At 36.3% G+C, this 24,338-nt stretch overlaps 1 protein-coding gene across 1 annotated transcript in view; it reads left to right on the forward strand.

The window, feature by feature from the left end:
• The first annotated feature begins 6,325 nt into the window (after positions 1 to 6,325).
• Positions 6,326 to 24,338, forward strand: part of Atet (ABC transporter expressed in trachea) — a 120,820-nt gene continuing 102,807 nt past the window's right edge. Inside the window, exon 1 of the mRNA XM_072537642.1 lies at positions 6,326 to 6,552. The gene's annotated coding sequence lies outside the window, so the exon portion shown is untranslated. The remainder of the gene's footprint in view (positions 6,553 to 24,338) is intronic.

Raw genomic sequence — 24,338 nt, forward strand, 5'->3', positions numbered from 1 at the left:
TAAATAAATTAGAAATAAAAATAACTAAAAATTTTGGAACAAATTTTTTTTGGGCCTTATAACTTTTTATCGTAATTTTATAAAAGAAAGACATTAGAACAATATTATAGAGAGTTTTTTAAAAAATAATTTTCACTACAAATTTGCGCTCCGAAATTGACAGAGTTCTTGAATACTCGTAATCTTGGAATAAGGGGTGCAAAGGATTTTCGCGTTGTATCTCATAAACTAGCAATCCTACATAAAATTTTATTAGAAATTATTATTTGTTGCAAATTAAATTATCTACAACTTTATTTTTATTACTTTTTAGTGTAAAATGGAGAATAAAAAAGTTATTAAGAATAATAACTAAAAATTTTTGAAAAAAATTTTTTTTGGGCCTTATAACTTTTTTTTAATCATTTTACGATCAAATGTAGACTACAAGAATCAGTAGATTGACAAGGAACCAGACTTTCATTCGTTACATTTAAGGCCCTAACCAACTTAAAGTGACTATTAAGAACCAACAAGGGAATACATAATATAGGAATACTTTTCACGCTAAGGTGCCTTTCATAGCGACTTTATTACAACACAAGACAAGCAACGGCTAGGAGGTAAATATATAACATATGGATAGACAGAGGGAACAAAGCTAGATTTATACATTCACATTACACATTCCATCCTAAATTTTTCAGTTAGTCCTTTTTAAATATCCCCAAAAAATTTGGTTTAGCCTAATATTATGACGAGAGATATATAAAATGAAATATTGACACTGAGGAAGAGGTATTTGTTCTTTGGAGCAGCATCATTATATATGCACCCGAACATCCAATGATTGATATCGTCAGTGTTACTATTATAATCGCAAAGTTCTGTTTCACTTAAATTAAATCTGTGAAGATAGGCTTTCACAGTAGCATGATTAACAAGGCATCTAGCAAACATTGAATATACTCTTCTATTGGGATGACTTCTTGCAGCAAAAGGCGCAGTAGGTAAAACAGGGTGAATTTTTGTATAAACGTTGTTACTTCTGTTACAGAAAGCATTCTATTCAATTTCCCAGTTTTCTTTTAATTCTTGTTTATGCAGCGAGACTAAATCACTTCTATTGAGCCAACTAATTTCTAATCCTTTTGAAACCGCTTCTTTAGCAAAATAATCTGCTTTGGTGTTACCCGAGATACCAGCATGTTCCTTTACCTAAATGAAAGAGACTGAATTATTTCTTTTAAGTAGCTTTAGTTGATTTTCTAACATTTTGACGATAATACTGTTTTTGTATACTTATGTGCTTATGCGAATTATCTAAATCAGACAATGCAGATTTTGAATCCGACAGGATTACTATTTGTTGATCAGACATTTTTTTTTCAATAGTCCATTAGCTTAATATATTGCAAACAGTTCTGCGGAATAAATGGAACATTGTTGGTTTAATTTAAACATAATGTGAAAATCCTATATGGCTTATCAAATTTGGCAAGTTGTTTCTGCAGTTAAATGGCGTTGTTATCATCAAAAGTAGGGAAATAAACTTTGGGTTGCGAATAAAGAATATTGAAATTAGATTGAAAGAAATTAGTTTCAGCTGGGATTTCTAAATAGTAAGAAACATTAGAAAATGCTGTAGTTAACGTTGGAGAATTTTTGTTATGCCACCATTTGTCAACTAAGTTATAGTGTATTTTTATGTATGAGAGAGTAATAAAACAATAAATTATGTATGCAAATCCCTAAACTGTTGATACGGGTGACTCAATGAAAAACAGATATTTGTCAACAAGTTTACAGAAGTATATAGGAAAACAATTTTAAATTGAGTATGACCACCAGGTATAAAGGTTGGAGCAAAATAGAATACAATAGTTGTGAGGGTTACTAATCCCTAAATAAGGTTGCCAGTGTCGGAGTGATGGAGGTTAACAGGTACTAATGAATTTGCAAGAAATGTAAGATGTTTATTTTATTGGTTATATATAACCAATAAAAGTTTAATAAGTACCTACCTATTTGCAAAATAAAGTTTAATTCTTTAGATAAAATAAAACGTTTTATTTTATCTGAAATGAGTGCATTCCACGAAGTAAGGGTTTCAACAATCAAACATTTAATTCTTTAATTCCAGGAATCTACGACAGTAATTGACTAGATAATTACCTTCTAAACTTATTCCACAGAAAATGTGATAGTGGGTTTTTCCATTTTGTAGGAAGGTCCAAGTGGCGTATTCAAAATTCTTAACAGTTCACTAAAAGTAGGTACTTCAGTTGCAAGGTGCAGTTTATTGTGTATACTAGTGTTATGGAAAATTTGGAAGTGCCGTGTAAACGCCGAAAAATTGGTCCTCTAACAGTTAATGAAAAAACATTAATATTTAATTGTTTTAAATCATTTACAGACAAACGTTTATGTGAAAGTGTTGATGAGACCGTTGAGTTAGTTAGCAGTACACTTGGTGTTGGGAAATCTACGATTTACAGAGTTATTAAAGAAGAGAAATGTGGTAGTTTTCAAATGCCACGTAATGCTCCAGGGAAACCAAAATTTCAAATAGAATATCATTTTAAAGAAGGACTTCGACGGAAAGTGCATGAATTCTTCTTTAGACAAGAATTTCCAACATTGGATAAAGTTCTTGTCTCAGTTCGAGATGATAAGGATTACCCAGAAATGAGTCGAAGTACGTTATGGAAACTTTTAAAAGAAATAGGCTTCCGCTGGAAAAAGAATCCCAGAAAGTCTATTTTATTAGAAAGAAGCGATATTGTCATATGGAGAAGACATTTTCTAAGAACCATAAAGGAAATGAGAAACCAAAAAAGAAAAATATTTTATCTTGATGAAACATGGATCAACGAGGGTCATACACCAAATAAATTTTGGCAGGATGAAACTGTTACAAGTCAAAGGCACGCTTTTGTAAATAACTTATCTACTGGTTTAAACCCACCATCAGGAAAGGGACGCAGGCTGATAATAGTACACATTGGCAGTTCAGACGGTTTTGTTGAAGGTGGTTTATTAACTTTTGAATCAACTCGTACCGGTGACTACCATGAAGACATGAACGCTGATGTCTTTCAAGAATGGTTCGAACAAATGATAGATCTTCTTCCTAAGAACTGTGTAATAGTAATGGATAATGCAAGTTATCACTCCAGACTTATAGAAGGACTGCCCACAACCAAGTGGTTAAAAAAAGACTTGCAGAATTGGCTGAGTTCAAAAAATATTACGTACCATCCCGGATCTATAAGAAAGGAACTTTATTCGTTGTGTGCCCTTCATAAAGAAAAATTTTAAAAATACGAAATTGATGAAATTGCCAAAAATCGTGGAATGACAGTACTTAGATCCCCACCATATCATTGTGAATTAAACCCGATTGAACTGGTATGGTCACAGATAAAGAGTGAAGTTTCAAGAAAAAATACCACTTTTAAAATTCATGATGTTAAACAGTTGTTTTTGGAGGCCGTAAATAATGTAAAACCTGAAAACTGGGAAAAGGCAGTAAATCACACTATTAAAGAAGAGGAAAAAATGTGGAAGCTGGACAATATTACTGATAAAATGATCGAGCCAGTTATTATAAATCTTGGTTCTGAAAGTTCATCTTCTGAATCTGATTTGGATTTGTAACAAGTAGCTGTAAGTTTTATATTAATATTTTTATTCATCTATTTAACATACCTTACACGGTTTTAAAAACTCTTTTTCTCTTTTGTAATTTTTAAAAATTAAAAAAAATGTGAATTTTTTAAAACCCTTTTTAATGTAGGCCAGTCAGTTCTAATATAGTGTGTGATAAAAGAGGTCACTTTTGTTTACATACACATAACACTTTATAACACTGAAATAATTCATTTATTTTTTACAATTATTCAAAGTAATTTTTCAATTAATCTTGAGCACGCCCATGGAGTGGTCGGAGCTACCAGTTAAAATTATGCTAATTTCTCTCTCGTTCATAAAAATAAACTATAGACACAGATATGTCAGATATTTTTTGCAATAGGTAGGTTTGGTTATTACCTTGACATTTAAGGATAAGCTTTTCAGCTAAAAAAAGACACCTTAAACGTAATGGAGATTCCATACATTCGCACATTTAAGTGCACCTAAAACCAAACCCAGAGCTTTGTACTGGATTCGGTCAAATTTTTTATGTCTAGTATTTGTAGCAGACCCATATACAAAGCAACCATAGTCAAGAATTGACCTGGTATATGCCCTATAAAACATTAGATTAACCTTAGGATCAGCGCCCCATTGGTGACGGTTAACTACCTTTAGGCTTTTTTCGCATTTAATTAAATAGTTAAATTTAATTTTAAAACAGTTTAATTAAACAATCATCAGCGTATTGTAAAATATTACCATAAAATTAATACCCCTACCATGTAGATCCATAGTATATAGATTAAACAACAGAGAGCTAAGCACAGATCCCTGCGACAAACTTCGCTCCGAAGTTGAACAGATTGATTACTCCTAGCATACTCGTTACGATAAGAACAACACAGTGTAGTGTTCGAAACCGGTCGTCACAGGTTTAATAAAATAGATTGTGAGTAGTCGAACATTTATTTCTACAACCCTATAAACTGTTTTTTTTTATTCTCCGAATTTGGCTGCCTCAGGAATATTGGATTTACATTGTCTCTGTCGCAGAAGTGTTTTAAATTTCGCTGGTTACTACAATATGATTGGGATTAATTTAGCTATTTTTAAGTATTTAAGCTTGCGATAATTTAGTTATTAGGTTCACAAATGATTATGATTACAGTTTTTGATTATGTTTAGTAAAGCGATCGTACCATAACCATAGCCTCTCTCTGATACCGCTCTTAATTGCCATGGTTTTTTTTATATTTGCCGAACCTCAAATTTTGTCAGTCCAAACCTGACTTCAGACAATACATAGAAATAACTGTCTGTTCTTAATCTGATCTTAATTGTTCTAATAAACACAACTTTTAATTCTACTACCGATTTGAAAACGGTTGTAGGATATTACACAAACTTTCTAACAGCTCGTATCTTGTGATCTCGCGATAGGTAGCATGCGATTTTCAACTGTCGGAATCTGCCTCCAACTCAAACAACAGTTGAAATGCTCCCAATATTATGTTCTCCCGATAAAAAGCAGGCGTATTTCGAACGTAAGCTACAATTTTCTCCATAATATAAATAATAAAAAGTGAGGAAGTAACATTTGGCTTTTAATGGAAGAAATTGTTAGGAAAAATATAAAAAAAAATCTTTTTTTTTGTTCTATTTTTGTATCAGCCTTCAGCCATATTGCAGATATACTAAAGAACGAGTATTGCTGATGTTATGGAACGCATAGTGGAACTGAAATGGAACTGGACAGGTCATGTAGAGATAATGCATGACTTACGATGGACGAGCAAAATTACAAATTCCAGGCCAAGAGCAGACAAACGTAGTGGAGGAAACCATCTACACGTTGAGCTGTAAGAGCACAAAATCGTATAAAATGAAGGAGTTTAAGGGAGGCCTATGTCCAGCAGTTGACGTGATAAATGAAGGCTGGATGATGATGATGAAAACCAAAAATATGCAATTAAGAGATTATTTAGAGTTCTAGTTAGCATTATGAAATGAGTTGCTTTAACAATGTCAGAAATGAGCAAATTACGAAGACAAGGTATGTTTAAAAGGACGGAAATGAGGATATTACGAAAATATTTGTATAAAACTCTAATAGGCAAATTATAGAGTGAAAACTAAGAAAAATATATAAGCTTCATACTATGTTATGTGTATTTTTAAAGAGCGTCAAACACATCTTAGGACTGTTAGGTTAACCAAGGGCAAGGAAGAACTGAAACACCCCAGAAACATCCTGTAAGTTTCCTTAGTGCCTTTGTGATTAGTGCTTGTAAATTGGCTGGCCAACTTTTTTCTAACTAGAGCTTGCAGCAGACATATTGTACTGACGTCAGATATTTGCGTTGCGCCCCACGTACATTCAAAGGAATTGTTAATGAACGTAAATAGAGGCACAAAAGAACGGATCTAAAGTCCCAATTCCTTGAACTATATATTATATTATCTGAATAATTTAATAAAACTCATAAATATAGTAAACAAAGCGATATCGCGTTATTTCCACAATTTGTATACAAAGCAATTAAATTAACAAATTTTAACTGATAAGTTAATCATTATTAGTCATATTTATCCCAAATCGGCACATTCTATGCCTCAATTGCTCTGCGGACAAAGATCGGATGAATCACACAAAGGATAGAAACGCGACCAAGAAGGAAATTAATGCCCGGAAAGCCGGCAACGTTGGACTGAACTAGCGCATTCAGCTTCATATTTGACGTACAGGGATTCTACACTCAGTTCTTTCTCGTACGTGGTAAACATTATAGATGTTTAGAACAGCTGATTGTTGACAGTTGTTCAACAATGTTAATTTCTTGAACTCTTACCTAATTTTTGTTATTTTCTGTGATTTGGTCGTATTGTTTGGTAGATGTTAAGTGCTAGTGCTGGGGGTTAGTGTCCTTATTAATGGTGAGTACTTACTGTGTGAATTTCTGGTTATAATAATTTATAAATGTACACGTTGTGTCGTTGTAGACAGCTTGACAATGGTTTTTGCTATAAACAATAGATTATTGCAAGATACTGAGTCATCATTTATATTATTTCTTCGAGACTGTTGTAGATAACAGCAATGTTTTTGTTATACTTTGTGAACACACGTTAAAAATTATTTATTATCAGTTATACTTGGCAATAAATCAAGGAAAAACAAACTACAGTCAAGTCCTTAACAAATTAAAACAAAATTAACAGAAATAATGTATATACATTCAGTTCGCATAAGTTTAAACAACAATAAGGTTCAAATAGTATAAGTAATGTATGCTTCATAGACAACTACCCTAGCAGTCAAGGAAGAACTACTTAAGTCTTTGGAAGAAGTAAATAGGGGAAGAAACGCTAGGATCAAAGATATTAAGTGAATATACGGTAATTACTTACATTAGTGAGGATAGTCGGATTAGTCTGAAATTTGGACAGTGGATTATGTTTTATTTTTTATTCATTTTTCAATCTATACATTTTTTTACGCTGAGCTATAGTTTTTCTGTATTTCCGAAATACCGAATATACTAAAGCAATTATGCATATAGATTATAGATGATAATAACAAAAATATCAAAAAAAGTTGGGACAGCTTTATGACCAGAGAACACACATGATTTTAGACAGATTATTTAGTCGTTCATCTATATATTTCAATAAGAGTAATCGAAAATTTGCCAAATATAATAGAACCATAGTACTAATTATTATCAAATGTTATAAAGTGGTTATATGCGGTTCATTTCATTACTTACATGGCCTAGGTATTTCATTTTTGTCTTTTTCACTGTGTGTACGATTTCTTTTGTTTTATTCTTTGCAATACTTTCTCATTTTCATACATAGTATAGTATGCAACATTTTATGGTAACGACACTTCTCGGACAACCCTAATTTCTATAAATCATCATCATCATCAGACACTGGCGTTACGACCCTTTAGACCCCGGGCTTAATGAACGCTATTTCAATCGTCTGTTATGGCAATTATCCTAGCTCCCAACGACCGTTTTCTTCGTTACCTAATTTTTGGCATGTTTTTACTGATATAAGTACTCTTTTTGCATATATTTCCAGATAATTGAATCTTCTGATTCTGGTCCTTTTCACCTCTGTCAAAGGATTCTTCATAGAGCTGATTGGTTTAGGCATTAGCACCTACGTTTTGGCAGTGATCCCGATTTGTCCGAGAATTTTTGTCTTCCAGCAATTTAGGATTGCTTCATTTTGTTTATTGAGTAGCCCGTGCCGTAGATTCTCTTTTTTGTTTTCTAATTTAACAAGTTTCAGGTAATCAAATGTTAAACAGGGGTGCGCCGGTAGTGGGGTGTAAGGAGGTGCAATTGCACCCCCTGTCCGGAAAGAAAATAGTTCTATATTTTATATGTATTTGTTAATAGGATGTTTAGATGCAGATGCACCTCCCTGCAAATAATTTTGGCGGCGCTCATAACACGCTTAATTACGGGCCTTATGTAATGTAAAGAGTTATTATGTAAATTCCTAATGATTTTTTCAAGAGATAAAATAAAATATGAAACTTTCATCATATAATTTTTTACCTCACTACTTAATATCGCATTGAAATTATCTAAAAATAATTCTTGAAATCATTCATTTAGGTACTATGTAATTTGATGAATAAAATATAAGAGAAAACTCATAATAATTCAAGATGAAAGAATGGTTGTTAAAATCATTTTTAGTAACGAAAGAGGTTAATTTGCCATTCAGAGCTATTATTTTACTAAATTATTCATTACGGATTCATAAACGGAGAATTATGGGGTACGACATCATAGTTTATTTATTCATAGCTGCACTTTGGTAATCGATCACTTTTTATAAACTATTTTTTGTTTGTAAAGCACATTGTAACCTCCCGTTTCTGTAAGATTTTGTCTGAAAACCTAAAAGCTTTTGCTTCGACCAAATTATGACACGTTTCTCTCTATTTAAGACTCGTCAGGTAGTTTGTCGTGGAGTGCCAGTCCTCGTCCCATCACGGTTGGCGCGTCGAAATGTGTTAGAGCTATTCCCATAGAGCGTGGAGTATCGAGGTTTTAGTTTAGTTTTGCGCGCCAGCTTTCAAACTCCTTTGAACCTTGTTGATTTACCTACGAGAAATGACGGGAAACATATCTCCTAAGGAAGATATTTCGACCTATTAACAAAAACGGAGTAGGGAGATCCAGGTGCAGGAGATCTGTAAAACTTCAGAGACTTCGATGGACTGATCATGTAGTGACAATAGAGACCGATGAACTCCTAAGTGGAGCATAGAGCTTCAGTGAAAACGCGCCATCGAGTTCTATTTTGCGCTAAGGCCTTCACCTCATTCCAAGACTTTCCTTGACCTCTCATCTCGTCCATGATGGATCTTCTCCAAGTTTGTATTGGGTAACCTCGTTTTCTTCTTCCTTTTTTGTTCGGTCAGTTGTAGTCGATCTTCGTTTCTGATGATGTTAGGCCAGAAAATACGAACAATTCGTCGTAGACATTTATTAATAAAGATCTGCAGTGTATCTGTAAGGGTTTTTGTTACTTTCCTGGCTTCACATCCGTAGAGTAGAACAGACATGACATTTGACTGGAATATGCGAATCTTCGTCCTTGTAGTATACTCGCCAGAGATCCAATCAGGGTTGAGCATGCTGAATGCTTGTTAAGCTTTTCGTATCCTCATAGGAATATCGTCCTCTTTACTACCGCTTTCTGTTATGACACTTCCAAGATACGTAAAGTTTTCCACATTTTCAATCTGCATATTGTTGATAGTAAATAGCGTATTGTTTCTTGCATTTACTCTCATGGATTTGATTTTACTAATATTGATTTTCAAACCTACTTTATTGGCTTCAGTGGAAAGTGTTTCCAATTGATCAGCCACATCTTGGAACCTTTGTCCTAACAGGCAGATATCATCAGCGTATTCCAGATCGCTCAGGCGTGTGTTAACGTCCACTGTATCCCTCTTGTGTCGGAGTCTAGTTTGGGGAGAACATAGTCTACTGCTATGTTAAAAATAAACGGAGAAAGCACGCATCCCTGTCTAACTCCAGTAAGTATGTCAAATTCGTCGCTGTTGATTCCATTGTGTGTCACGCTGCATTTCGCCTCAGTGTACAGTGACTTTATAATGGAAATTAATATAATAAGCAAGCAAGCGTAGGTAAGCAAGGAACAACCTTGCTCACCGCAATAAATAAAATTTTCACGACCATCATACTGTTACGTAAAAATATGAGTCATAGTTTTAACCTTTAAAACATGTTTTTATTCTAATATGTTGTAGAGTTTACGAGAGGCCTCGATTTACCTGAGCGACCTTCCAGAACGAATGCGAGGGAAATCCAGTTTGCCTTTACCGTTTCGCCATCGAAGGTTTTAGACTATTCGAGATAACGGCACTGGTATATAATAACGGAACTTTATTTGGAAGGGACAGTTAATTCGGACGACGCGCTCGCGATAAAATGTTACGTTCGCTTTTTAATAAATTATGTATGTTTAGTGAAAATAAATAAATATCAGTCATTGTGCTTTTTAATGAATTAAGATAAGAACAAGACATTATAAATTAAAGACTTAACAATTGATAAATTCACAACAAATGGTGTCAGAGTGAGATCGAACATAAATTAGACTTATAATAATAATACAAGTGAATATAAAATAAATTGTGAAAATGGCTACGATTTATGAGCTGACAGTGACTAATTTAAGAAGACATCTCGAAGACAGAGAATTAGCTTCTACCGGAAAAAAGGCTGAGTTAGTCCAACGACTAAAGAACGCTTTGCTAGAAGAAGGACTAGATCCAGAGACTTACATATTTGAAGATGCTGTCCTCTCGTCGATTTCGAAAGTTTCTTCTGATGTAGCCAAAGTTTCTGGTGACATAGCATCATTAGAGAACAAAGTTTCTGACGATATTTCGAAAGTTTCTTCTGATGTAGCCAAGGTTTCTGGTGATGTAGCCAAAGTTTCCGGCGACATCGCTTCGTTGGAAGACAAAGTTTCTAACGAGATTTCTTCGCTGGAAAGCAAAGTCTCTGCTAACATCTCTTCGGAAATCTCTAAAGTCACTTCTGAGATGTCTGCCCTGGACGATAGAATATCTTCATTAAAAAACCAAGTTGCTGCCGATATGTTAGCCTTCGAAGAAAAGATATGGAAAGAGATGGAAAGGAAGATGGAGGAAACAGGGACAGCAGAGATAGGTAACAATCCGATTACAGTGGAGATAAAAGAAGACGAGACGAAATGTAAGTTGGAGACACGGCCGAAATTTGAAGGAAGTGGAGGTTCTATTCATGTTAAAGTCCCAACTTTCGACGGAAAATCATCATGGAACAACTACATGAAACAGTTCGAATCAGCCGCAAGAGCGAATGGATGGTCTGAAAAAGAAAAGGCTGTAAACCTGACTATCGCTCTTCGAGGAGATGCCTTAGATGTGCTGCAGACCATAGCCGTAGAGGAGACCGATGATTTCGAACAACTCAAGAAGAGGCTAAATATGCGATATGGCCACGAACATTTGGAGCATGTATATCAGTCACAGCTTAAAAATCGTAGACAGAAGAAAGAGGAGGCTCTTCAAGAATATGAGGTAGATATTGCCAGATTAGTACGATATGCTTATCCAACAGCTCCCGAAGACATGATGGAAAAATTGGCCGTTCAAACGTTTATTGATGGTCTTCGTGATCATGAAATGCAGAGAACACTGCGATTAGCTCGTCACAAGACGCTGGTTGATGTCCTATCCGCCGCCCTCGAATACGAGTCAGCTACGCAGGCCTCTGGCGGGTACAGTAAAGTTAGGACTGTAAAAGAGGAAGGAGATGAAGATAAACTTGACCAGCTCGTTAATATGATGAAAAGTATTACATGCAAGAAAACGAAGACCATAAAATCAAGAAACTCACCATCAGGAAAACCAGAACGAGTCGGCTTTAGGGGAGCAGCTTCGACCCGGAACTTTTCCAAAGACCCTCTCATACTAATAGCTTCTTTGAAATGTCGTGAAGATAGTGTATATGTAGATGGAGACATAAATGGTAAAAAGCATACGTTGTTGGTGGATACCGGAGCGACCAGAACCATTATACGCCCGACAGTTATAAACAGCCGAAAGAAACTGTTACCAACGAGGTTACGACTTCGGGCCGCTACAGGTGAAAATGCCAACATTCATGGAGAAATCCAGGTACAATTGGGAATTGGGGCAGAAAAGTTTGTCCATACTGTTATAGTTGCTGACATCGAAGAGGATGTTATATTAGGAATGGACGTAATGAATATGCATGGATTCCAATTGGATTTTAAGAATAAGGTAATCAAAGTTGGCAACGAGGAGGTATTTCTCCATCCACATAATGACAACACTGTGCAAGCAGCCATTACAGAAGATACAGTCGTGCCTGCGAGAAGCGAAACGATCATAGTAGCGCGACTACAGGGAATTGTAGACGAAGGGAGACCTGTTATGATGGAGCCTTGGAACCACGACGATGAGGTTGGCCGTGGAATCATAATTGGAAAGGAATTGGTGACTTCGGCTAAAGAAATTCCTGTGAGACTTATCAATGTCAACGACTACCCAGTGACCATAAAGAAAGAGACAAAAGTAGGAACTTGTGTACCTGTGACATCCATAATTCGTCAGGCGACAACATCTGATAATTCCAACGACAAATTCGACCAAATGGTTGCAGTTGCAGGACAGTCTCTAAATCAGATGGAGAAAAGGAAATTAAGGGAATTTCTTCGGCAGTATCGTGATATTTTCGTACCGAAAGGAGGAAAGACGGGAAGAACTACCGTTGTTAAGCATAAAATTGATACTGGTAATGCTAAGCCAATTCGTCAAACAGCTCGACGATTACCACAGGCGAAGAGAGAGGAAGCTGAAACGATTGTTCAGGAAATGAAGAAAGACGGGGTGATAGAACCTTCTACGAGTCCATGGGTCTCTCCGGTGGTCCTGGTTAAGAAGAAAGACGGAACGACGAGGTTCTGTGTGGATTACCGTTTGCTGAACAACGTTACCAAGAAAGATAGTTATCCTCTGCCTCGGATCGATGACACATTGGACACATTGGCTGGAAGTAAATTGTTTTCTACTTTAGATTTGAAGTCTGGATACTGGCAGGTAGAAATGGACCCAGTCGATAAAGAAAAGACAGCCTTCACCACAGGATCTGGATTGTGGCAATTCAACGTTATGCCATTTGGACTTTGTAATGCTCCTGCGACATTTGAGAGGCTTATGGAAAATGTGTTGAGAGGGTTATCTTGGAAAACATGCCTGGTTTATTTAGATGACATAATCGTCTTGGGGGAGACATTCGAAGATCATTTGAGGAATTTAGAAAACGTTTTTAATCGACTTAAAGCTGCCCAATTGATGCTAAACCCCAAGAAGTGCCAGCTATTTCAAGGTAAAGTCAATTATCTGGGTCATATAGTCAGTAAAGAAGGAGTGGCCGTGGATAAGGGAAAAATCGATTCCATTAAGGAATGGCCAAAACCAACTGACAAACATCAAGTGAGAAGTTTTCTTGGACTATGTACTTACTACCGGAGGTTTATTAAGAAGTTTGCAGATATCGCTAAGCCATTAACGCGACTTACAGAGGAAGCAAGAGAATACCGCTGGGATATAGACTGCCAAAATGCCTTTGAAACGTTGAAAAAGCATTTAATAACAGCACCAATTTTGGGGTATCCACTGCCAGAAGGAGAGTTCATCTTAGATACGGATGCAAGTAACGTGGGAATTGGAGGAGTGCTGTCTCAGATTCAAGGAGGACAGGAACGAGTCCTCGGATATTTTAGTAAAGTCCTTTCAAAACCTGAGCGGAATTATTGCGTCACGAGAAGAGAACTTCTAGCAGTAGTTAAATCAGTAGAGCACTTCTACCAATACCTCTATGGCAGAAAGTTTCTAATCCGAACCGACCATGCCGCCCTCAAGTGGTTGATGCAGTTTAAGAATCCAGAGGGTCAGATAGCCAGGTGGATCGAACGACTCCAAGAATACGATTTTAAGATTGAGCACCGGGCCGGAGTTAGCCACAGAAACGCTGATTCTCTTTCCAGAAGGCCATGCCCAGCAGAGTGTTCCCACTGCAACAAAACGGAATCCAAGGAAGCAGCAGTGCTAAGAACGACGATTGTCAACGACGACTGGACGCCTACTAAGATAAGGGAAGAACAAGAGAGAGATCCAGTTATACAGAAAATCCGAAAATGGAAAGAGGAAAACCGTCGACCACCTTGGCAGGAAATATCAAACCTATGCTCAGTAGTTAAGACGTATTGGGCCCAGTGGGACTCATTTATCATCGAAGATGGCTTGCTTAAACGAGTCCTGGAAAATGATGACGGTTCAGAGAAGAGAAGACAGTTGGTGATCCCAAAGAGCAGAATAGCCGAAGTACTTCGTCAGTTACACGACAGTCCATCGGGAGGGCATTTTGGTGTAAGGAAAACCCTTCAGCGAATTCGGGAACGGTTTTATTGGATGAACAGTTCCGACGACGTAAAAGACTGGTGTAAGAAATGTACTATTTGTGCTACGAGTAACGGGCCTCACCGGAAAAGGAGAGCTCCTATGAGACAATATAATGTTGGAAGCCCGTTTGAAAGAATAGCTTTGGACATTGCAGGGCCATTTCCAGAAAGTGAAAATGGGGGCAAGTACATGTTGGTAGTAATGGATTACTTCACTAAGTGGGTCGAGATTTACGCACTTCCAGACCAGAAGGCCGCCACCGTTGCAGATAAGTTGATCCAAGAATATATCAGCCGATTTGGAGTGCCTTTGGAGATCCATAGTGACCAAGGCAGGAACTTCGAAAGTGATCTATTCCAAGGAATATGTGATAGACTAGGCATGAAGAAAACAAGAACTACCGCGTATCATCCGCAATCGGATGGTATGGTAGAACGAATGAATAGGACAGTTGGCAAGTATTTGACAAAGATGGTGTCCGATCATCAGCGAGACTGGGACCAATACCTTCCGTTCTTCACAATGGCCTACAGATCTGCTGTTAACGAATCAACGGGCCAGACACCAGCCAGAGTCCTATTCGGACGCGAAATGCGACTACCTTGTGATCTAGAATTTGGGTGTCGACCTGGAGAAGATGTAGCAGGTGAAGATTATGTGATCGAATTACGAAGAAGAATGGACGATGTACATGAGTTGGTCCGTTCCCACCTTCAGATCGCTAGCGACCGAATGAAGAAACGGTACGATACACAAGCCGAAAAGGGTTGCTTTAAGAAGAACGACAAAGTATGGCTGTATAATCCCAAGAAGCGAAAAGGTTGTTCTCCCAAATTGCAGCAGTTTTGGGAAGGTCCATACCTCATCATGGAGAAGATCAACGATGTCATCTACCGAATAAGCAAGATTCCGAGGGGAAAGCCGATGATAGTACACCATAACCGGTTGGCATCTTTCGAAGGTGACCACGACGTAGATGAAGAAGTGGAAGTAAACCAAGTCCAAGATGTGTTTGACCTCACGTTTGAGGAATTCATGGGTGCCTATGGAGGTACCGGTAAAGCGAGACATGGTGTTACCACTGAAGAAAAGCAAGATCTACTCGCGCTCCCCGATGACTACTCGCTGGCCCTTACCATCCCGGCCAGTATCAAAGAGGCACTAGGGTTGGCATCCGTCTTTCGAAGGAAGTTCGGTCGAGTTGCAGAACTTCAATGCCAAGTGCCAGCTCCCGGTAAAACCTTGAAACTCCAAGATGCATCACGTTACCTTTTCTACCTGGTAACAAAAGACACTGCCCGTGACCAACCTACCTACCGAGATGTATGGGAAGCCTTACTTCAATTGAGAGGGCACGTACTAGAGTCCGACGTGCAAAAGTTAGCCATGCCAAAGTTGGAGTGCCGCCAATTAGATTGGAGGGTTATCCGAAATATGGTGGAGGAGATCTTTAAAGACACCGAAGTCCAGGTGTTAGTCTGTTGCAATCCGCATAGTTACTGGTGCGGAGAGAAAACCGTCCCTTGTCATTTTTATACAACTGGAAGTTGTAAAAGAGGGTCCAGTTGCCGATACCAGCATACCGTTCCAGTTCTAGTCCCAACAAGGTTCCAGGAGGAACCATCTTTTGAGAGGGGGGCAATGTTACGTAAAAATATGAGTCATAGTTTTAACCTTTAAAACATGTTTTTATTCTAATATGTTGTAGAGTTTACGAGAGGCCTCGATTTACCTGAGCGACCTTCCAGAACGAATGCGAGGGAAATCCAGTTTGCCTTTACCGTTTCGCCATCGAAGGTTTTAGACTATTCGAGATAACGGCACTGGTATATAATAACGGAACTTTATTTGGAAGGGACAGTTAATTCGGACGACGCGCTCGCGATAAAATGTTACGTTCGCTTTTTAATAAATTATGTATGTTTAGTGAAAATAAATAAATATCAGTCATTGTGCTTTTTAATGAATTAAGATAAGAACAAGACATTATAAATTAAAGACTTAACAATTAATAAATTCACAACAATACTTAAAAGATTAACAAACAAAATTGAATTTAGAGATGGTCAAGCAGGCTTTAGACCAGAATTCTCCTGCATAGACCACAATAATACTGTGAGGGTAATAATGGAACAATCGGTTGAATGGAACACACCCCTATACATGGTTTTTTGTTGACTTCGAGCGTGCCTTTGGCAGCTTATCTCATGCGCTTTATGGAAAATTTTAGAGCTAAGAAACATCCCGCATAAAATAATTTCCATTATAAAGAGAATGGAGACCGAAAGATTGTTAAAAAGAGCCCTAGATAGTAACATGCAGGGCGCAAGACCAAAAGGAAGTTCCACAGAAAAGGTGGGAAGATGAAGTGGCAGCGGATGTGCAAAAATTTGCTAGATGTGAGAACCTGGAGAAGATCGGCCCGGGACCGGCAAGATTGGAAGCATAGTTTGGATGAGGTGAAGGCTCGATTTGAGCTCTAGCGCCATTGAAGAGAGAGACTGAAATCGCCGCGCTTTCCAAAGATTGCCAATTCTGCCCTATATAACGGCGCGTCAACTGGCAAGATTGAAGCGAGAAGCGCTTCCACGCGCCTTTGTATCAGGTCTTTTACCAAATTTCCCACTACGGAATGGACAGTACACCATTTATCTTCTATGTATCTCTGACGTACGTACCGAACGCTTTTTCTTCTCGTCTTAGATTATTCAGTCAAGACAATAAGTCTACCCAGACGTGTCGTTCCTTGTACCTTCCCTTCCATAATCAATCTAAGTAATGCATATATACTGCGCGGCACAAGTTAGGGATATTGTCAATATAATATAATGGTACTTCATTCTGCATCAATTATTTGTATGTAAACTATAAAAAAAATTTTATAGTTTTTAAAAAACATGAAAAATATTGACAAAGCACTTGTACAGCCATTTGAAAATGACCTTTGTTCTCTCAAATGGGATAAACAAAAAATATAATTGTTAAAAAATTACTTGACCGATTGTGCTCATCTTTCGTAAATATAGTAACTACATAAAAACTCACATTATGAAATATGCTTAAAGTGTTTTTATTGTTTATTTTAATAATTATAAACAATTGAGAAACATGCTTACTTTCGGGTTTAATTTGCAATAACTTTTTTGTTTATAAACATTTTTTAATTTAGGAAATCTCATTTTAAAGAGAAAGTATTTTCAAGAAAGTCGTCCGTTGAACGTTTTTATCTACATATAATGCGTAGTTTTTTTCACAATATTGAAATGAATGAAAATACAGTAAAACCTCGATATAACGGACTACTTGGGGGAACGGGGTGTCCGTTAAAGCCGAAAGTCCGTTATATAAAAATATGCTGTTATATCCAGGGTCACCTTCTCTAGCCCAGGGTCATCTTCTTTAGATCTACTTCTAGCCCTTGTAAAACATCTTCCTCAGCTACATGTTCTCCTGCATTATTATGTACTGTCCTACAGAAATCAGTAACTTCCAACCCTTCTAAATCTATGCATCTTGGCCATCAAACAAATTCTTCCAACCATTTTTTAATGTTTGCTCTTTCACCTCCTCCCATTCTGCAGACAAATTAAAAATTGTTGATCTTAAATTGTAAGCCCTTAAGTTTTGCAAGCTACGCTGTCCTCTTGGATATTCAGCATTATCTCCATCGTTTCTCCATATATTCTCCATCTACAGATTGATGACAACGTAACAATCAAAGGAAAGGTTAAATTCAAATACCTGGGGTTCATAATCACGAAAAAGGCAACAACAGAGGAAGAAATTACACAAAGATTAGGACAAACAAGAACAGCAATCCGACAACTTAACTCAGTATGGTGGGATAGACACCTAAATATGAAGACAAAAACGCAGATTTATAAAACATTAGTGCGAAGTATTATGACATATGGGGCCGAAAATTGGATCATAAACAAGAAAAACAGCAGTAAGATAATAGCAACAGAGATGGAATGCCTGCGAAGATGCTGCAGAGTAACAAGAATGGATAGGAGAAGTAATGACGAAATAAAGCAAAGAACATCAATAGAAACAGACATACTAACATATATAGAACAAAAAAGACTAAAGTGGTATGGACATGTAAGAAGAGCTAGCGACAGCAGATGGATAAAAAGAATAACCGAATGGAGCCCCATAGGAAGGAGGAAAAGAGGACGACCCCGAAAATCCTGGAGGAACGAAGTAGACGACGCCATGAGTAAGAGAGGACTAAACAATGGAGAATGGAACAACAGAGAGAGATGGAAACGGTTGAGCGAGGGAAGGCAGTGAATACTGTAGAATCCCTAAATATATATATATATATATATATATATATATATATATATATATATCTCCATCGTGCAATACAACCATTACTTTGTCTAAAAACTTGCGATGCATGGGTTGAATAAGTGATGAAGCTAAAGTTGCCATCTTCTGAACGTAGAATATTTTCAGAGGGTTGAGCAGGGTCGTTGTCTAAAAGCAATAAACATTTCACCTCTGCTGGCGGTATTCCCAATTTCTTCTCTTGAAATTTTCTCACTGAAGGTACAAATTCTTTGAAAAACCAATTTTTGAAAATATCTAGAAATGTCTCCTCTTATGCTAAATTTTATTGAAATTTTTTGTAAAATACAGTGGTATAGGACGGTTTAAGCATGTATAATATTAATAGTACGATTTATTTTTTTTCTACATTTGACCGGATTTTTTGTCCGTTATATCCGAAGTCCGTTAAATAGGGGTTCGTTATATCGAGGTTTTACTGTAGTCCTTTTTTTGCTTAAATGTCATGGCGCAGTAAAAGTTTCGATAACCACGAGATAATACGGCCTTTCTATTGACTTCCCTCAGATATTCCAGATAAAAAATAGCGCCCATTAATTTTTCTATTTTTCAAGTGATTTTTCGGCTTTGTTTCATGGAGTAATAAACTAAAAACAACTTGATAAATTTAATTTAATGTAAGTATTTATTTCTCTGAATAATAAAATCAGAAACATAGTGTTAATTGTTGATGTAGATATGTGACTTAATTGATTTATACAGTTGTATAATTGTTGTATTATTGTTTATTAAATATTTAGCTAGTTATTATAGTTAATATTAAAGTTTTCTAATTTTAATAGTAATTATGATCTTACATATTATGTTCTCATTCTGTGTATTATCTCTAAATTCTTTATTCTGTCGTCCATTCTGTTCTGTACATTCTCTTAGCAGATTGTTTTTTTGTCCTGTCCAAGCAGTATAGCAATGTTGAAAATTGTGCGAATTGTTGACGTCACTGTTCCAAAGTACCTTCTTTCATTCGTTGAATTTCTATTCTACAAGTAATGAGATATAAAGAAATATATTTCTCATTACAAGAAGTTTGAGTTGAAGTTAGTGTTGTAACGTAACTTGCCCGGAAGGGATGTTGGGGGTTAGAGGGCTTTTAGACGAGGATACAGTATGCGAGATACAGAATTTGCGATGGTTGCTGTATCGTATTATTCACAGGCATGCTCGTCAGTATGAAAACAGTAGCAGTGCAGTGCGGTTATAGTTTTAAATTATGGATGTAGAAGAGTGTATTATGCTGTGGCACATATTAAATAAAAAGAAAAAGAAACTGAAAAGACGACGTAATTTGTGGGTTCATCCTATTGTAGAATTAAGAGAAACCAAGGGAACGTATAATTTGCTGTATCAAGATTTATTGCAAGATCCATCGAAGTTTTTTAATTATTTTTGAATGTCTGTGGAGTCGTTTGAAGAACTACATAAAATTTTGGAAACTCAATTGAGTAAAAAAGACACAACTATGCGTAAAAGTATTTCATCAAAAGAACGGCTTTCTATGACTTTAAGTTAAAGTTAAAGTCTATGACTTAAATTTAAAATAAATCTGTGTATTTATCTCCAATTTGTAAATTATTTACCTCGCCCTAAATAAAAAATGACCATATTCCTTTCACAATAATGTAGTTTTATATTCGTTAAATAATCAAAATTCCAATTAGCAAACTTTTAAAACTAAACTGTATAGGTATGAAACAAAATACCTATGTATTTATAATAAAAACATGTTTATTTCTTTCATTTTGCTGTACTGCAGTCATGGCCTCAAAATTGTCGCACATTTGCTTAGAAATTTCGACCCAGCACTGCTGCTTCTTATTTCTATTGCAGTAATCTGGCGATGCTGTATCCCATAGACAGGGATTTGATTGTACCAAACAAATAAATTTGTCATTATCAAATACAGCACGCTCCATTATTTAACTATATTCAGAAAACACCTTCTTTTTTTCGTTGCTCATTCACAATTATTCGACAGAAAATCGCGCGTCTATGGAATGTGGTGCAAAAGTATTCGTGTCTGAAAGCGTTCATTTAACGTAATGTTTCTTCTGTATCTGGCATACGCATTCAGTCGTCGGCGACAGGAAGGTCCGAGATACTGAATTCGGTATCTCGCATACTGTATCCGTCGCGCGTCCCGTGTGAAAAGCTCCATTTGAGTCTATGTAATATCTGCGTCTCGGATACGCGTATCTCGGATACAGTATCTTCGTCTGAAAGACCTCTTAATAGAGAAAAGAGAATTCCAGGTGCAAGTATGTTCACCTTGCATATCGGCGCTCAGGTGTTTTGAAGTACACAACTGTAAACTTTGGGACATGGGTCTATAGATCTAGGATGGGGTATATTTAGATAAAAAATTGGGAATTGAAACGTACCAATGGAAATGACAGAATTTTGGTACTAAAAGAGTGGGCAAAAATAAACTATTTCTTCTGGCGAGGGACGAGGAAAATTCGACACATGATCTATGAGAAAATTGGTTTAAGAAAGACTCCAAAAGAATGACAAATATGCTAAAACTTTTTAAGATAACCAAAATGCATACATACTCAAAAAGAAAAACAAACACACTTACCTTATATTGTTATTCTACATTCCTGTCAGAATGGTTTGAAATTGATGAAAGGTTTGTAAGTTGGACAGTAGAAAGCTATGTTCTCTAGTGAGTGATCCAGCTTGGTTTAAATTACAAATGCAGCTTATTATGGAATAGTTTATTTTTCTGTCACTTAGTTAAATCATTTTTTATTAATACAAAAAATGTAATGATTCATAAAATACATCCCTAATACGAAATTGAAGTATTTCAATTATTAATTAACCATATGCTTGTAGATAAGTATACCTTACAAAAGTCCCCTAACAATTCTAATTTAAACTTGTAACAAAAACTTCAGTTCTATTGATTGAAATATGACGCATTCGCCAATAACTATAGGTCTTGATGGCTAACAGGACATGGTGACTCATGTTGTCGTGAAATCGAAATCTCGAGGGGTAACTTAATTATATGTTTATCTCTCAATTTATAAAACCCCTATTGTTAGCAAAGTTCCGTGTATTGTTATTATTATTGATGCAATGGGTATTACTTGTCATGGATTGGTCAGCAGAAGATATTTATATTTTAGACCACAATTTGACACTAACATTACTAAATAAACATACGAACTTCCACTGCCTTTTAAAGACTACATTGGTCATTATATCGCTATTGACTGGAATACTACAAAAATATATTAAACTATGGATAACTCATAACAATTCTATAGTCCAACAAGCTATCTAAGAGACTCATTAATATTCAGCTCAGCGTAGTGCTAGTATTAGAATTGTGAAATTACATAAACAATTTTAATATATATATATATATATATATATATATATATATATATATATATATATATATATATATATATATATTCGGTTTTTATAACGTCTTACGACGTTGTCCGACTCGCAAACGCCACTGTATTCTGTCTTGAGTTAGGTCTTCGTCCAGATTTCGAGCGCTAATCGCTTTCCTAACTCCCAGGGTCCAGCTCTGTGGTGGTCTTCCTCGTTTCCTCTTCTCTGGGGGTTGCCACATCATCGTTTTTTTAGGCAATCTTTCGTCCCCCATTCGGCTCACATGCCCATACCATATGAGCTGTTTTCTCTCAATATCCTCAACTATAGTGCCCTCTATACCCATTTGTTGTTTTATCACTTCATTCCGTATTCTGTCGGCTCTTGATATTCTCATCGATCTTCTGATGCCATCCATTTCCGTGGCTTCGACCTTTTTCTTATATTTTTCGGTTATTCTCCATGTCTCAGCTCCATAAAGTAGGCTAGTTTTAACCATTGTCTCATAGATGTTCCATTTTATTTTCTTTGATAATTCTTTACTCCATAGAATTCCGTTCAAACATGCTATAGCTCTTCGTGCTTGTACAATTCGATGTTCTATTTCTCGTTCGTCTTTTCCACTACGGTCGAAGATGACGCCCAGGTATTTATATTCGTTGCATGGATTTATTTTTTGATTGTCATCGATATCGAGTTGTTCTGCTTCAGCTCCAATTGAGAGGTATTTTGTCTTTTCTAAATTGATATTTAATCCCCATTTCTGGTATTCTTCAATTAGTTTTCTAAGCATGTATTCCATGTCATCTTTGTCATTTGAGATTACCACCTGATCATCTGCAAACTGTAAAGTATATATGTAATCCTGATCGTTCAATTATATACCCATTCCTTTGACTTTCCTTTTCCATTGTTTTAGAGCTGCAGAGATATAAATCTTAAATAGAGTCGGAGAGATACAACATCCTTGTCTGAGACCCTTAGTAACTGCAAATTTTTCAGCTAAGAGGTTTCCGAATTTCATTTGGGAGTTTGAACCATAATATAGATCTTTGAGAGCACTAACCAATGTTTGATGTATGTTTGATGTGCCCAGGACTTCCCATAGTTTATTTAGCGGGACTGTGTCATATGCGTTCTCAAGATCTACAAAAGTCATATGTAACTCTCTATTTGTCACAATTTTCTTTTCTATAATTTGTTTAAGACAGAAGATGTTATCTGTACATGAACGAACTGCTCTAAATCCTCCTTGTTCTTCGTCTTCAGACGATTGATAATCTTCCTCTATCAGGTCCCGTAGTATTCGACCGTATAGTCGACTCATTGAACTTGTGACCGATATCCCTCTATAGTTTTTACAATTTCTCCTGTCACCTTTTTTATATATTGGGGTCATATATGCTGTTTTCCATTTATCTGGTGTTGGATGTCCATTAATATATTCGTTAAATATCACCGTGATCATTCTGTGTAATTTCTCTGAGCCATTCTTTATTAATTCCGTAGTTACTCCCTCTGGTCCACTTGCTTTCCCATTCTTCATCTGTTCAACTGTTCTCATTTAATAGATGTTTGTAATAATGTGTCCAATCCTCGGGATTTATGGGATTTAGAATCACTTTCTCGTTAATCGGCTTCTTAACAGAGTTTATAAACTTCCACGCCTCAGTGCATTGTCGTCCTCCAATATAAGATTCTATCTCTCTGCACCTTCTATCCCATATCTTATTTTTGGAGGTCATAATTATCTTTCTAGTTTTCTTCTTCATTTCATTGTATCGGTCTTTGTCTGCGTCATCTTTTGTATTCAACCACTTATGGTATAATCTTTTCTTTTCTGTTACCGCATTTCCGACGTCATTCCACCAAAGCTTGTTACTAATTTTATTTTGTTTGATTCCTAAGACCTCCTGTGCTGTTTGATGAATACTTGATATTATGTTCTCATATATGCATTTGGTATTTGTTAGTGTTTCGTCAAGTTTGGAGTCCATTCGAGTCTTATATAGTGTGCGGGTGCTCTCATGAATTAGACTGGACAGATTGTATTGAGGAAGATCAATTCTTTCTAAAAGTTGTTCGTCTTAGCTTGATGAGACACTGTCCTTTAATCTATATCTACAATTTTAATTAAACAATTAAAAAGAAAAGAGAAACCCCAGACGAATACTTACAGTACAAAACAATCCCGTCGAATGGAAAAGAGAAGCAAAATACGAAGGAGTCACAATGGATCAAGGACTAATCTTCATGCAACATGTGGACCAAACCATCCTAAAAACAACCACAGCCAGAGCAGCAATAAGAGGACTCATAGGTAAAAAAAGCAAATTAGGACTAAAAACAAAAATAAGACTGATTAACAGCATCATAGTTTCAATAATAACATATGCATCTCTCATATGGGGACACATAAGTAAATGAAACAAAAAGAGGATACAGGTAGCACATAATAACAGCCTCAGAGAAGCGG

This window comes from Diabrotica undecimpunctata, chromosome 1 (genome assembly GCF_040954645.1).
Source record: "Diabrotica undecimpunctata isolate CICGRU chromosome 1, icDiaUnde3, whole genome shotgun sequence".
Lineage (NCBI taxonomy): Eukaryota > Metazoa > Arthropoda > Insecta > Coleoptera > Chrysomelidae > Diabrotica > Diabrotica undecimpunctata.